The following is a 13,453-nucleotide window of genomic DNA, read 5'->3' on the forward strand; positions in this document are numbered from 1 at the left end:
CTTTGGTCTGGATCCAAATTGGAGATTTTTGGTTCCAACCGCTGTGTCTTTGTGAGACGCGGTGTGGGTGAACGGATGTTCTCTGCATGTGTATTTCCCACCGTAAGCATGTAGGAGGTGTTATGGTGTGGGTGTGCTTTGCTGGTGACACTGTCTGTGATTTTTTAGAATTCAAGGCACACTTAACCAGCATGGCTACCACAGCATTCTGCAGTGATACGCCATCCCATCTGGTTTGGGCTTAATGGAGCTATCATTTGTTTTTAAACAGGACAATGACCCAACACACCTTCAGGCTGTGAAGGGCTATTTGATGAAGGAGTGTGATGCAGTGCTGCATCAGATGACCAGCCACAATCCCTCGACCTCAATCAAATTGAGATGGTTTGGGATGAGTCGGACCGCAGAGTGAAGGAAAAGAGGCCAATAAGTGCTCCGCATATGTGGGAACTCCTTGGAAAAGCATTCCAGGTGAAGCTGGTTGAGAGAATGCCAAGAGTGTGCAAAGCTGTCCTCAAGGCAAAGGGTGGCTATTTGAAGAATACAAAATATAAAATAAATTTGGATTTGTTTAAAACTTTTTTGGCTACTACATGATTCCATATGTGTTATTTAATAGTTTTGATGTCTTATTCTATAATGTAGAAAATAGTAAAAAATAAAGAAAAACCCTTGAAAGAGTAGGTGTTCTAAAACTGTTGACCGGTAGTGTATATATATGCATGTATTTATATGTGTATGTAAATGTGTGTATGAATGTATGTGTATATTTGAAAAATAAATAAATAAATATATATATTTGCAAAAAAATATATGGGGGATTGGAAGTTATGCAGACAATTTAATTGATGGAAGCTACAATCTATCTACAATATTAAAGCTGATTTACCCCCTAAAAAATAACAAAATAAAAACATTGCTCAGTATTTGTATTATTCATTTTATACATCATTTTTTACTTATCTTTATCAAGGGCGCCAATAATGTTGGACCCGCTACGCTTCTTAGGTGTTGGACAACACAGGTGATTAAATATAAATGAGCGAATGTATAAACAGTAGAAAGACGATGATCATGTGCACTGAAACAAGCCGTGGATAAATAATTCATATTTCTATTAAACACCTTGTTTGATGAGGATTCCCTCAGTCACACCATTTATTATTGATGCCGCTACTGTTGGCAAAACCCCAAAAGGGATTGCAAACCGAAGCTTTTCTGTTCAATCATTGTTCTATTGTGTAACTCTAGATCTGTAAAAATGATGGATTTTTATAGAAGTATTATGAACGTCATGGAAAATCTGTAGAAGTAGACTATGCGTAAACAGTGCTCCGGTGTTCCCTAAAAACTATAAACACGTTAGTGTTTAGACAGAATAAACACTGCTATGCATTCAATCAACTGGGTGGCCTCGATGTTCGAAAAAGGGGTTTCGAAAGTTTAGCTGAAGATCATCAGCAAGCGAAGAGGCTGTAGATCCTCTCAAACTGCCAGCTGTGCTCAAAGTTATGTCCGGAAAAGGAGATACTTTAAAGCTGTGGCCGGAAAAGGAATTACTATGTAGAAGTGTTTATCTCAAAGCAAGAGTAGTAGAATATAGCAATAGTTCATTCTCTGTGATGAGTTTATGATAAAAGTGAAAACTAACTGGCACCGAGTTGGATGATCATCATGAGATCGATACACCCACAAACACTCTTACTCTAGAATTGAAATGGATTTGAAGATCAATATCACATTGGCATAATATAACAGACTTTTAAAGCAACATGCACTGATTGCTATTGTGTGATATAGTGAGGAATGGGTGGTGTACTGCATAGTAGTACGCACTGTAAATGGGGGGGGGGGGGTGCTGAGAATGTTTTGGAGGGTGCTGATTGTTCAGGGGTTGCTGCAGCACCCTCGGCACCCTTACTTCCCGTGGCTATGCTTATGGACGGTTTCCCGGGCACAGTTTCAGTCCATCGGAAATGATTTTGAGTCTATGAGGACTAGGCTTGATCTGTGTCTGTGAAACGGACTTGAAAAGGGGTATCTGTATAGCTCAGCAAAAATCTACATGGAGTGCAATCACATATCTATGAACTTCAGTAGGCTACAGTATTATTCATTTGAATGCTTCCATGGGTGAAATGCATTATTTTCAATATTCTACGCTAGTCAATTAAATTTTTTCTAATTTTGTGACACCTAAGACCAAGAAGTTACACACACTAAATCCCTTTGATATTTCGGTGGGAAACAATGTGGGAAACAATCCTCCCATCGCTGGCACCCAGCTGAGATGAGATATAATGGAATTGCCCCAAAGCCAGTCCAAAGGGATTTGTCACCCTCGCCCACAATTACTGATGTTGGTGAATCATTACGCAAGGAGGCAAGGATACATTACCCAGTGCTTATTTTAGACTTAGGTTAGAATACTTGTTGGATATTACTGCATTGTCGGAACTAGAAGGACAAGCATTTCGCTACACTCGCATTAACATCTGCTAACCATGTGTATGTGACAAATAAAATTGGATTTCATTTGACTCACTACCTTGTCTCCGTGTGACAGGAGTCTCTGTGTGTTTCTTTCTTCGACTCAGACTCAGACTCATGATATGGCCTTTTGAAGTAGTGGGAGAAGGGGATCCAGTGCCAATTAGGTGGAAGGAGTGAACAGGGGAGATGATTGTGTCTGTCTTGCCGCAATTTGGAGCTGTCAGTGGCGATCGAGATCATTGACTACCTCCACCAATCATCAGAGCTCTGCACCAATCAGCAGGTCTATTGCAGGCTCAGACCTGAGGCATTCTTTTAGCCATAATCAACACCCTGGAGATGCCCTGTCCCTCAACACTAGTCATTGGATGCGTGCCAAATGGCTCCCTATTCCCCTCAAATTTAACTCTGAACCTCGAAGCCAGTTCCACAGCTTTTTTTCATTGTTCACCTCTCACCGGGGACTGGTATAGACGTGGGACACCAGTTGGGTGCAATTAATTATTGGGTAGAACAGAGATTACAGCTGGCTCCAGACATCGTAGGGTAAGAGTTGAATAACCCTTCCCTATACTGTATACTGTACAGGGCCCTGTATGTACAGTGGGGAATATGGTGTCATTTGGGAGACATACTGTACATCAGCAGCTGCACATTAAGGCCTGGGAGGGACACTTTGGTGATTTGATGTACAACACCATGGGCTATAAATAGCTCTCTGAAACCAGACTGGGGATTCACTGATTCTGGGTGTAAAGGTGTCAGTCATTGATTCCTATTGCTGCAATTCTTCATGGCAATGTTTTTTTTGACAGACAGCCAGGCCGTGAAGCAAGAATCCTTAATGTGCATGGATTCTACATTTTGCTCTGTGTATACCACCATACCATCAGATCCTCCATAAACCAGTCTCAAAACAGAAAACTGTCAGAGATTCAGGATGAGATGGGATGATCTCATGCCACGCTCCAGAGTATTGCTGTACTCCAGAGTATAGCTGTAACAATTCAACATGTCATTTCATCAAATCATGATCTACAAGACAACCAATACTCAGTATGATTATCTGTAGCTACTATCCTCCTGTTAATAATGATCATCACCACCCTATAATTATGAATTATCACCAAACACATTACAATTATTAGTTGCATTTCTAGCCCGAATCAGTCTTTGTGAATGAAACCATCAAACATGTCGGCAAAAGTATAGTACTACAGACCGTCTGCATCACAGTGTGAGATCCCCCCACTAGCTCAGTGACATCATTACAGTGGTGCTTCAGCAGACTGAAAATTGTTCTCTGCTGGATATTAAACTGCTCCACAACATTCTCCTGCGAGCGATTCACAGCAACTCGTTCATGAAACAATCACACTGCGCTGAAGGGGAGTTTCAGTATTATATCCAGAAAAACATACGGCCTACTATTGTGATCTAAATTAGACATCTCAACAAAGTCGCCGCATGATTATGTTTTTTGTTGGAGGAATGAGGCTCCTCTAAAATGGTGTGTGTGTGTGTGTGTGTGTGTGTGTGTGTGTGTGTGTGTGTGTGTGTGTGTGGATGTGTTTAACTATACTATTATAGTAAACAAACAAATGTGATCAACTGGGGACATTTTGTTAGTCCCCACAAGGTCAAATGCTATTTTCTAGGGGGTTTAAGGTTAAGGTTAGAATTAGGTTTAGGGTTAGGAGTTAGGGTTAGTTTTAGGGTTAGGAGCTAGGCTTAGGGTTAAGTATAGGGTTAGGTTTAGGGTTAAGGGTTAGGGAAAATAGGATTTTGAATAGGACTGAATTGTGTGTCCCCACAAGGTTAGTTATACAAGACTGTGTGTGTGTGCGTGTGAGAGAGAGAGAGCGAGAGAGCGAGAGAGAGAGAGAGAGAGAGAGAGAGAGAGAGAGAGTGTGCACGCATGTCTGTGTGAGATGCGGTTAATTCAATGATTGGACTATAAAGCCACACTAAGACTCGTCAATAGGCAGAAATGTAACGTATTATCAAAAGCAATGGACTACCTTAATCAAGTAGGTAAACATCTAGGTGTGCTTTTAGTTTCTTTAGTGGAAAGTCAAGTATAGCAGGGGCACTATTCAATCGAAACCGGGCACCTGGTAATTGCCGTTTTCCCATTAATTATATTTTTCTCATGACTCATGATCTACAATTTGAATGTGGCTTCTCACCAATTAGTTATTCAGTGGGAGCTTTACACACACACACGCACACACACTTTCAAAGGCAGTTATAAATAGGTGTGGCGTACTACAGCTGCCTTTTCTTTAATCAACCCTGTCTGTTGAGCCAGTACCTTACCTATTCTCAGCCCTACAAGTTACAGATGCATACGCCCCAATTTATAAAGGAAATTACCAAGTATTGCAATCATTCAAATAAATGAAATAAATGTTTAATAATGCAATAAATGATTAGAATACAATACAATTAAATACAGGAAGAGAGAAGATGCTTTGATGAAAGTAACAAAAATGATACAATCTTAAATCCGCTTTAATAACTGGATGATGCTAAACATAGTTTAGGTTAGGTCAGTTTTCACAACTCATAGTCTACCACAAATGTATTCAGGGTAATCTAATCATCCATCTCTATATGACTACTGGCTGACCATTTCAACTAATGGGTAACACTTCATTGGGTTAACTCAACTTCATTGAGTTACTCAGAGTATAGTGTTGAATGTATACTCACATTCAACCAAATTGACACTTATGTATGAGATACTATTAACATTTTTGTGCTTAGAGGATTTTATCTAGGGAAAATGGCAATATCACGAATTTCTCTGTAATGACTGCCCATAAAATGCTTAATGACATATTATTAGTTTTAAAGACCATTTAACAAACAAAATGTCCTATTTGTAATTAATATGTGAGATAGTGGCTGGGGACTTTGGCCGGAGACGCATCCCGTAGGCTATGCTGCCGTCCATCAATCATAACACATCATAATGGGCCATGTCAAATGCAATTCAGTTAACTCTGATGGGTCGCCAGATTGATTTGTCCTCAACCACCAGGCAGGCAGGAAGCATGATTTTGGAGGAAGTAAAACGACTGTAGTCGCTTTTTAGTTTTAACTCTGTCCATAGAGCACAGGGACACAGGTGGCCTATCAGAATGCAGCAGATTGTGCTGTGGCTTCGTCCTCCTTGGTCTGGGTTGACAAGACAAATCATTTTGTGGAGGTGCTGTTTGGTTCCCCCTGGGGAGCTGGGGGTGGTGCTGATGCCCAGATGAGGTAAGCCAGGAGCAGAACAACAGATGCTTTCACTGAGGGGAGAGAAGCCGCACAATGGTCTATACAGGAACAACTTTATAATGCAGACAGAAAATGAGAAAATGTCAGTCACTGCAGTGCAATAAATAATAGTGTGCGTAGAATTACATGTATTTTAAAACATCTACACCACACAAAAAATGTATGTTTATATAATGAATGTAAATAATGTGCATATATGCCTATGTCTAAGACAGTAAGACTGTAATAAAAAAATATCAGTCCATCACTTCAGAAAGATTGAATTGACCAAAGCATGATAAGTCCTAGCGGATTAACGCCATACATTTGTCAACTGATCATGTTTAAGGTCCCCAGACAAATGGTGGTCTAAATTCTCATTTTGGTCATAATGCATATCCTACAACCCTACAAATAGTTGGGTTGCTTTTTATCCAGCATTTAGAGTGTATATATTTCCTGAGCATCTGATATGGAACAAACACAGCCAGGCAGGTTTCCATTAAAACCCAGAATGATCAATGGGACCAGGACGTCACACATCAATTGTGGAAAAACCAACCCTTATGATCACATTGGTTTCAGTGGTCTACCATTAGGCTGCAAGACAACAAGGTGCAAATGTCACACATTCTCTTTCAATGTGCCCTGTCAAATTAATACCATTTGCACACTTTGAATATAATATATAAAAATGTTTAGTTTGCGATATGAGAATGATAAATAATATATTATTTTTTATATATGTTGGTGTTGAAGAATTGTTATATTTTGAAAGGCTTTGTAATAAGAATGACCTCATTTCAATAGATGCTTTTATCCAACTTAGCCATACATGCATACATTTTACGAATAGGTGGTCCCGGGAAACGAACCCACTACCTTAGCATTACAAGCGCCACACTCTAACAACTAGCCCTACAGTAGCCATGATTTTCATAAATTAACACTGAGAATAGATTGATGGAAATGCTGAATCAATCAAAAGGAAAAAAAATTGAACATAATTAGGGGATTCATTTATTCTAATAAACAAAGCTAATGTTGTTGTTGTATTGTTATATCTCCAACGTTCATACATTTAACCACTCACTATCTACAATTGTTCAATAGGAAACGCGTTAGGCACACTGATCAAATCATTATACTGTCTTGCATGTATGCAAAAAAACATACAATATGCATTTTTCAAACATTCATTTATCCCCATTGCTTTAGCAATATGAGACAGTATTTGAAGTAAAAAAACGATTGTCACTTTGACAAAAGGGCTATAACAATTAGAGAGCGTCTAGATATTAAATTACGTGAGTGTTTGTCAAAAAAGTGAGAGCTAATTTCGGCTAATTATTGGAGATGTGCGTGTCTACAGTGTCTAAGTATAGGCCTGTTCTGTCCTACATTTTTGCAAACTGTCGAGAACAGAACAATAGAAACTGGTTCTTATGTATCTCTGTCTCTGTCTCTCTGTTGGTGAAAAGTGGATTCATCATCTGGGCATCAGTGGTAGGACAAGTCATTTCGACAAAGTCTCCCAAAGCGCCCTTTAGGCTACTAATATGCCCCAATAATGCCTGCTTCTACCTCTTTGGATGGTCTTCTGTCCGTCACCAAAAAGTTGATCATTCCCTCCGACTTGATGAGAAGATTGCAGCCCAAAAAGAAAATACCGAAAACCACCGTGAGCGATAACACGCACATAACTGCTATCTGGACAACTCTCATGAGAAAGAGACTTCTCTCATCCGGAGTCGCCGCCACGAAGCCATTATCAGTCACCACTGATGAAAAGTTACAGCAAAATATATCTTCAGTCTTATTGAAAAGTCCTGCACTGTCCGTTTGATTGAAAGCGGTAGAATTCATCTCCACTTTTCAATTTTCAGTTGGCACAACCAAAAAGAGCCAAAAGAGCACTTGATTAAAAAAAATCCAGAGAAATTCCCCACAACTGCAGAAAAAGATGGTTAGTGAGTAAACACCTTTAAATCAGGTAGGACTATATTTGTTCTGGTGTCTATCAGTCTGCTTTGGCGTCGCATTACTAGACGTTTCCAAGTTCCCTCTTCACAGCCTCAGTGCATTTATGATGTTACTTACAGCAACCCGTGGTTATTATACCTGGTTGGGTGAAACCATTTCAGAAAGCACAGGAGACTGCTGTTTTCCAAGAGCATACAGCAATAGCGCCGCCATGAGCATGAACCATGCGTAATTGTATGGCTGAAAACCATTTATAAAAAAAAAATGTAACTAGGAAAGTCAGTTAATAACAAATTCTTATTTACAATGAGGGCATATCCCGGACGACGCTGGGCCAATTGTGGGTCGCCCAATCACGGCTGGATGTGATACAGCCTGGATTCGAACCAGTGACTGTAGTGACACCACTGAGATGCAGTGCCTTAGACCGCTGTGGCACTCGGGAGCCCATGAGACTACCCATTCCATCCATCCCATTAATGGGAAAAAGACATGCAATTTGGTGAAAACTTGAAATTTTGGATTACATTTCCAATAGCACTATGATTTTTTACAATGTAGTTGAGCAAATATTTATTGTTGCCTACCATCACAGTCTTTACCACTGTCGAACCCGCATTCTTAAACTCTAATTTCAGATGTGGGTACAATGTGCTTGAACTAGCTCGCACGACGCGTCGGGTAGTCAGGGTTGATTCTTTTGTTTCGGAATCATTCCATTGGTCCTAATGGACGTGAAGGCCAAACTCTGTCGTCCCCGCACTTTTGGCACGCTAAATCAAGTGCACGTTATATTCAATACTTTTATTGACATCTAGTGGATGTCATGTAGGATATCTAACATTAATTAATTAATTAATTAATTACATGTATAAATGTAAATGATTTATAAATCATTAAAGGATTATATGCATGCATTTTCGTTTTCCAATTACATCCAAACGCATCAATTCAAATCAAATCAAATAAATCAAATGTTATTTGTCACATGCCCCGAATACAACAGGTGTAGAGGGGTATAGACCTTACAGTGAAATTCTTACTTACAAGCCCTTAACCAACAATGCAGTTTTTAAGAAAAATAAGTGTTAAGAAAGTATTTACTAAAATAAACTGAGGTAAAAAAATAAAAAATAAAAAGAATAATAATAAAAAGAAGCAAATAGAACAATAACAAATAATTAAAGAGCAACAATAAAATAACAGTAAAGAGGTCATATACAGGGGGAACTGGCATAGAGTCACATGTACATGTAGGTAAAGTTACTATGCATATGTCTCCTGACCCCTCCTGTCTCAGCCTCCAGTATTTATGCTGCAGTAGTTTATGTGTCGGGGGGCTGGGGTCAGTTTGTTATATCTGGAGTACTTCTCCTGTCCTATTCGGTGTCCTGTGTGAATCTAAGTGTGCGTTCTCTAATTCTCTCCTTCTCTCTTTCTTTCTCTCTCTCGGAGGACCTGAGCCCTAGGACCATGCCCCAGGACTACCTGACATGATGACTCCTTGCTGTCCCCAGTCCACCTGGCCATGCTGCTGCTCCAGTTTCAACTTCCACCTGACTGTGCTGCTGCTCTAGTTTCAACTGTTCTGCCTTATTATTATTCGACCATGCTGGTCATTTATGAACATTTGAACATCTTGGCCATGTTCTGTTATAATCTCCACCCGGCACAGCCAGAAGAGGACTGGCCACCCCACATAGCCTGGTTCCTCTCTAGGTTTCTTCCTAGGTATTGGCCTTTCTAGGGAGTTTTTCCTAGCCACCGTGCTTCTACACCTGCATTGCTTGCTGTTTGGGGTTTTAGGCTGGGTTTCTGTACAGCACTTTGAGATATCAGCTGATGTACGAAGGGCTATATAAATAAATTTGATTTGATTTGAATTTGATATGCATAGAAAATAAAAAGAGAGTAGAAGCAGTGTAAAAGGGGGGGGGGCAGATAGTCCGGGCAGCCACCTGACCAGCTGTTCAGGAATCTTACGGGGGGCAGAAGCTGTTAAGAAGCCTTTTGGACCTAGACTTGGCGCTCCGGTACCACTTGCCATGCGGTAGCAGAGAGAACTGTCTATGACTAGGGTGGCTGGAGTCTGGCAATTTTTAGGGCCTTTCTCTGACATCACCTGGTATAGAGGTCCTGAATGGCAAGAAACTTGGCCCCAGTGATGTACTGGGCTGTACGCACTACCATCTGTAGTGCCTTGTGGCCGGAGGCCGAGCAGTTGCCATATCAGGCGGTGATGCAACAGGTCAGGATGCTCACGATGGTCCAGCTGTCAAACTTTTTGAGGATCTGGGGACCCATGCCAAATATTTTCAGTCTCCTGAGGGGGAATAGGCTTTGTTGTGCCCTCTTCACAACTGTCTTGGTGTGTTTGGACCATGATAGTTTGCTGGTGATGTGGACACCAAGGAACTTGAAGCTCTCAACCTGCTGCACTACAGCCCCATCGATGAGAATGGGGGCTCGCTCTGCCCTCCTTTTCCTGTAGTCCATGATCATCTCATTTGTCTTGATCACATTGAGGGAGAGGTTGTTATCCTGGCACCACACTGCCACGTCTCTGACCTCCTCCCTGTAGGCTGTCTCATTGTTGTTAGTGATCAGGCCAGTCAGCAAACTTAATGATGGTGTTGGAGTCGTGCGTGGCCATGCAGTCATGTGTGAACAGGGAGTACAGGAGGGGACTGAGCACGCACCCCTGAGGGGCCTCCATTTTGAGGATCAGCGTGGCAGATGTGTTGTTACCTACCCTTACCACCTGGGGGGGGGCGGTCCATCAGGAAGTCAAGGATCCAGTTGCAGTGGGAGGGTTTAGTGATGAGCTTTGTGGGCACTATGGTGTTGAACGCTGAGCTGTAGTCAATGAATAGAATTCTAAAGTAGGTGTTCCTTTTGTCCAGGTGGTAAAGTGCAGTGTGGAGTGCAATAGAGATTGCATCATCTGTGAATCTGTTGGGGCGGTATGCAAATTGGAGTGGGTCTAGGGTTTCTGGGATAATGGTGTTGATCATCCTTTCAAAGCACTTCATGGCTACAGACGTGAGTGCTACGGGTTGACAGCCATTTAGACAGGTTACCTTAGTGTTCTTGGGCAAAGGGACCATTCTGGTCCGAGCTATGCATATCTTCTAAATTATTAGTATGCCCAATGTTTGGACAGAACTATAGCTCTAAGACCTAGCCTACTGTACATTTGCTGTATTGATATGAATGCCTAACTTTTAAAATACTTATAAATGTAATGCGTTTCGGAAGCTGAAAGATTACTAAATGTTCCATTATTGGGATAATAGACATGAACATTATTATGCATATTTTAGGCTACACCTCTGGCCATCCCTGGCTCGCAACTACCGGTAAATCATCAGCAGATGGCAGTGTTTTATACTATTTGATGTAGAAAAGGGACACCACTGTTTGTGAACAGAGCTGTGCCAAGAAAGTCTAGGTTGCAAAGCTGGCATACTCAACACATTATCTGTGTATCAGTTCAGTTTTGTTGTGATCATAATCAATGCCAGAATGAGAAATTATTCATTATTCTGGGTAATATTGGTTTGTAATGTACAAAATGTGTTATATTGATCTAGGTTTAACTGGCATATAATAATTAATATTATTATTCATGTAGGCTATATTGACCCATTACTCAGGAAGCACCAAACTACAGTCACACAATTTCAACCAACGGGTTATAACTATTTATTCATGATTTACACAGCCTACATTTTTTACAAATAATGAACTGTGTAAAACTACAGTACTTACATTCTCATATAGCCAACATATCATTCATATTCAACTCAAAATTAGGAAGGTGTACGTACAGTATTTGAGTATTGTGCGTAGGCTATTTCCCATGTGATGAAGACGGAGAAAAATACATTTACCATACGCCCTTGGTGCTATGAGCATGGCTTTATGATCGACAAGACTTACAGCCAACCACGGATGAGAAAAATAAAATTTGCCTGTACTGCTTTCACGTTAGATTGTACCAGAACGTATCGCTTGCTCGTCTGCGGTTACCCGGCTATATATGATTCTTTCGGAGAATAGGTGGATCCAAAGACATCATTTGCGCTGCATATCAAATAGAATGCAAGGGAACTCGTTTACAATGTATCGGTACGGGTCGGGTCGTGACTACTGCAATGCATTCTGAAGAGGGACCAGGAGAAACGTTAATAGGTATCACGCAATAACGGTTGCCAACCAGCAACATCCTAGGGACGTGAAATTATGCTCTTCGTTCATATATAGGTTTCCTGTCTGCGGGACCTTTGGATTGATTTTTTGATGTAAATAGAATAATATCGAAGTAGCCTAATAGGCCGATCATTTCAAGCAATCAAACATTATTTGTGAATTAGGCTATTAGTGTTGTTAACCCAATGCAACATGTTGTTGGCAGTAGAGACTTCCATCATTGCATTTATTGATTCACAGAATACGTATTTTCTGTAAGTATTGAAGTTTTGTTATTTTTACTGTAGCCTACAAAATTACATTTTATGAATGACGTGTTTTCATCTTTCAGCATTCGTTTGGGACAGTGTTCCATTTATATATTCAGTCTAGACTGTCTATTAGATATTACAAGACATGTGGGTATTCTTGTTTGATTGAATACTAATACATATTTACAACATTTGTTGTAATATTGTTACTAGCATTCCAATTAGAATATCTTAGTCTTGGCAGAGAAAGCAGGCCAAAGTTGTAGCCTGGATATAGGCTACACCTTTACTTCTGCAGCGTTTTGAAGTCAATAGCCTACTCATCCATCATAATGACTGGATTATCGTGGAGGTCAGATATCATGGATCAAATGTAGTCATACAATATGGTAGTATTTTACCTCTAGAGATATAGGTGTGACTTAGGGTTGGGGTCCATTCGAAGTCAGGCAATTCAAGAAGTGATTTAAATTTTAAAACCCGAAAATGGAAAATCTTGAACATACAGCGCTTCTCTTTTTGAGCTTATTGAACAGTAATTGAAAGTAGATGGCCTTCAATTATTTAATTGGAATTTCAGTTTACTTCCTGAATAGACTGCCTTGTATTAACATTGAACCAAACCCTTCAGTGATTCATTGGTAACAGTAAAGGAGTTGCAGGGCCGGCGCAGAACGAATCAGTTGGATGGACATTTGATTTCTATGGGCAGGGATGTATTCTTCGAGTGACCTCTTATGTGTGGCACATTTTTTTTATGGGTGTTATAGTAAAGACTCAAAGCGGCTCTTGAGTTTCAAGTTTGGGGAAGCGTACAATTTATCCTACCATTTATACCTATCTGCATGCCAGTTATGATTATATTCATATGCGCATTTTTGTGGAACAGTTTCATTTCATTAATAACATTTTCCGTTCTCAAAATCATTGTCACGTGGTGAATCATAAAAATCTGAATTAAAATGATAGAAATCTGAAGGTTAAAATTCAACTAATGCAAGAGCACCAGCCTCTACCATATTGATATACCCTGATCCATTGATCCATTGGCGACAAAATAAATGAGCGCCTGGAACTCAGAGATAGCCTATAGCCCAGGCCAATACAGCAGTAGGCCTATAACTTAGTCAACTAAGCAAAATACACAAGCCTAAAGCAGACAAAAACAGTAGAAAATATCCTGATGAAAATGAAGGTTCTTTCAATCGCATTAATCTCTCTACTCCGCCTGTCTGCCTCCCATTCTG

General features: G+C 40.3%; 1 protein-coding gene and 1 long non-coding RNA gene across 3 annotated transcripts in view; one reads left to right on the forward strand and one right to left on the reverse strand.

Moving 5' to 3' along the window:
• Nucleotides 1-4,884: 4,884 nt before the first annotated feature.
• On the reverse strand, nt 4,885-7,855 carry LOC116357675 (uncharacterized). The gene is made up of 2 exons (XR_004205591.1): nt 7,345-7,855; nt 4,885-5,792 (listed from the first exon to the last, which is right to left on the reverse strand). It is a non-coding gene; the product is annotated as an uncharacterized LOC116357675 (long non-coding RNA).
• Nucleotides 7,856-11,731: 3,876 nt separating this feature from the next.
• The window catches only part of LOC109870999 (polypeptide N-acetylgalactosaminyltransferase 13), an 81,450-nt gene continuing 79,728 nt past the window's right edge, over nt 11,732-13,453 (forward strand). For both annotated transcript variants that reach the window (XM_031805896.1, XM_020461739.2), the window contains exon 1: nt 11,732-12,209. The gene's annotated coding sequence lies outside the window, so the exon portion shown is untranslated. The remainder of the gene's footprint in view (nt 12,210-13,453) is intronic.

The sequence above is a fragment of the Oncorhynchus kisutch genome, linkage group LG26 (assembly GCF_002021735.2).
Source record: "Oncorhynchus kisutch isolate 150728-3 linkage group LG26, Okis_V2, whole genome shotgun sequence".
NCBI classification, from domain to species: domain Eukaryota; kingdom Metazoa; phylum Chordata; class Actinopteri; order Salmoniformes; family Salmonidae; genus Oncorhynchus; species Oncorhynchus kisutch.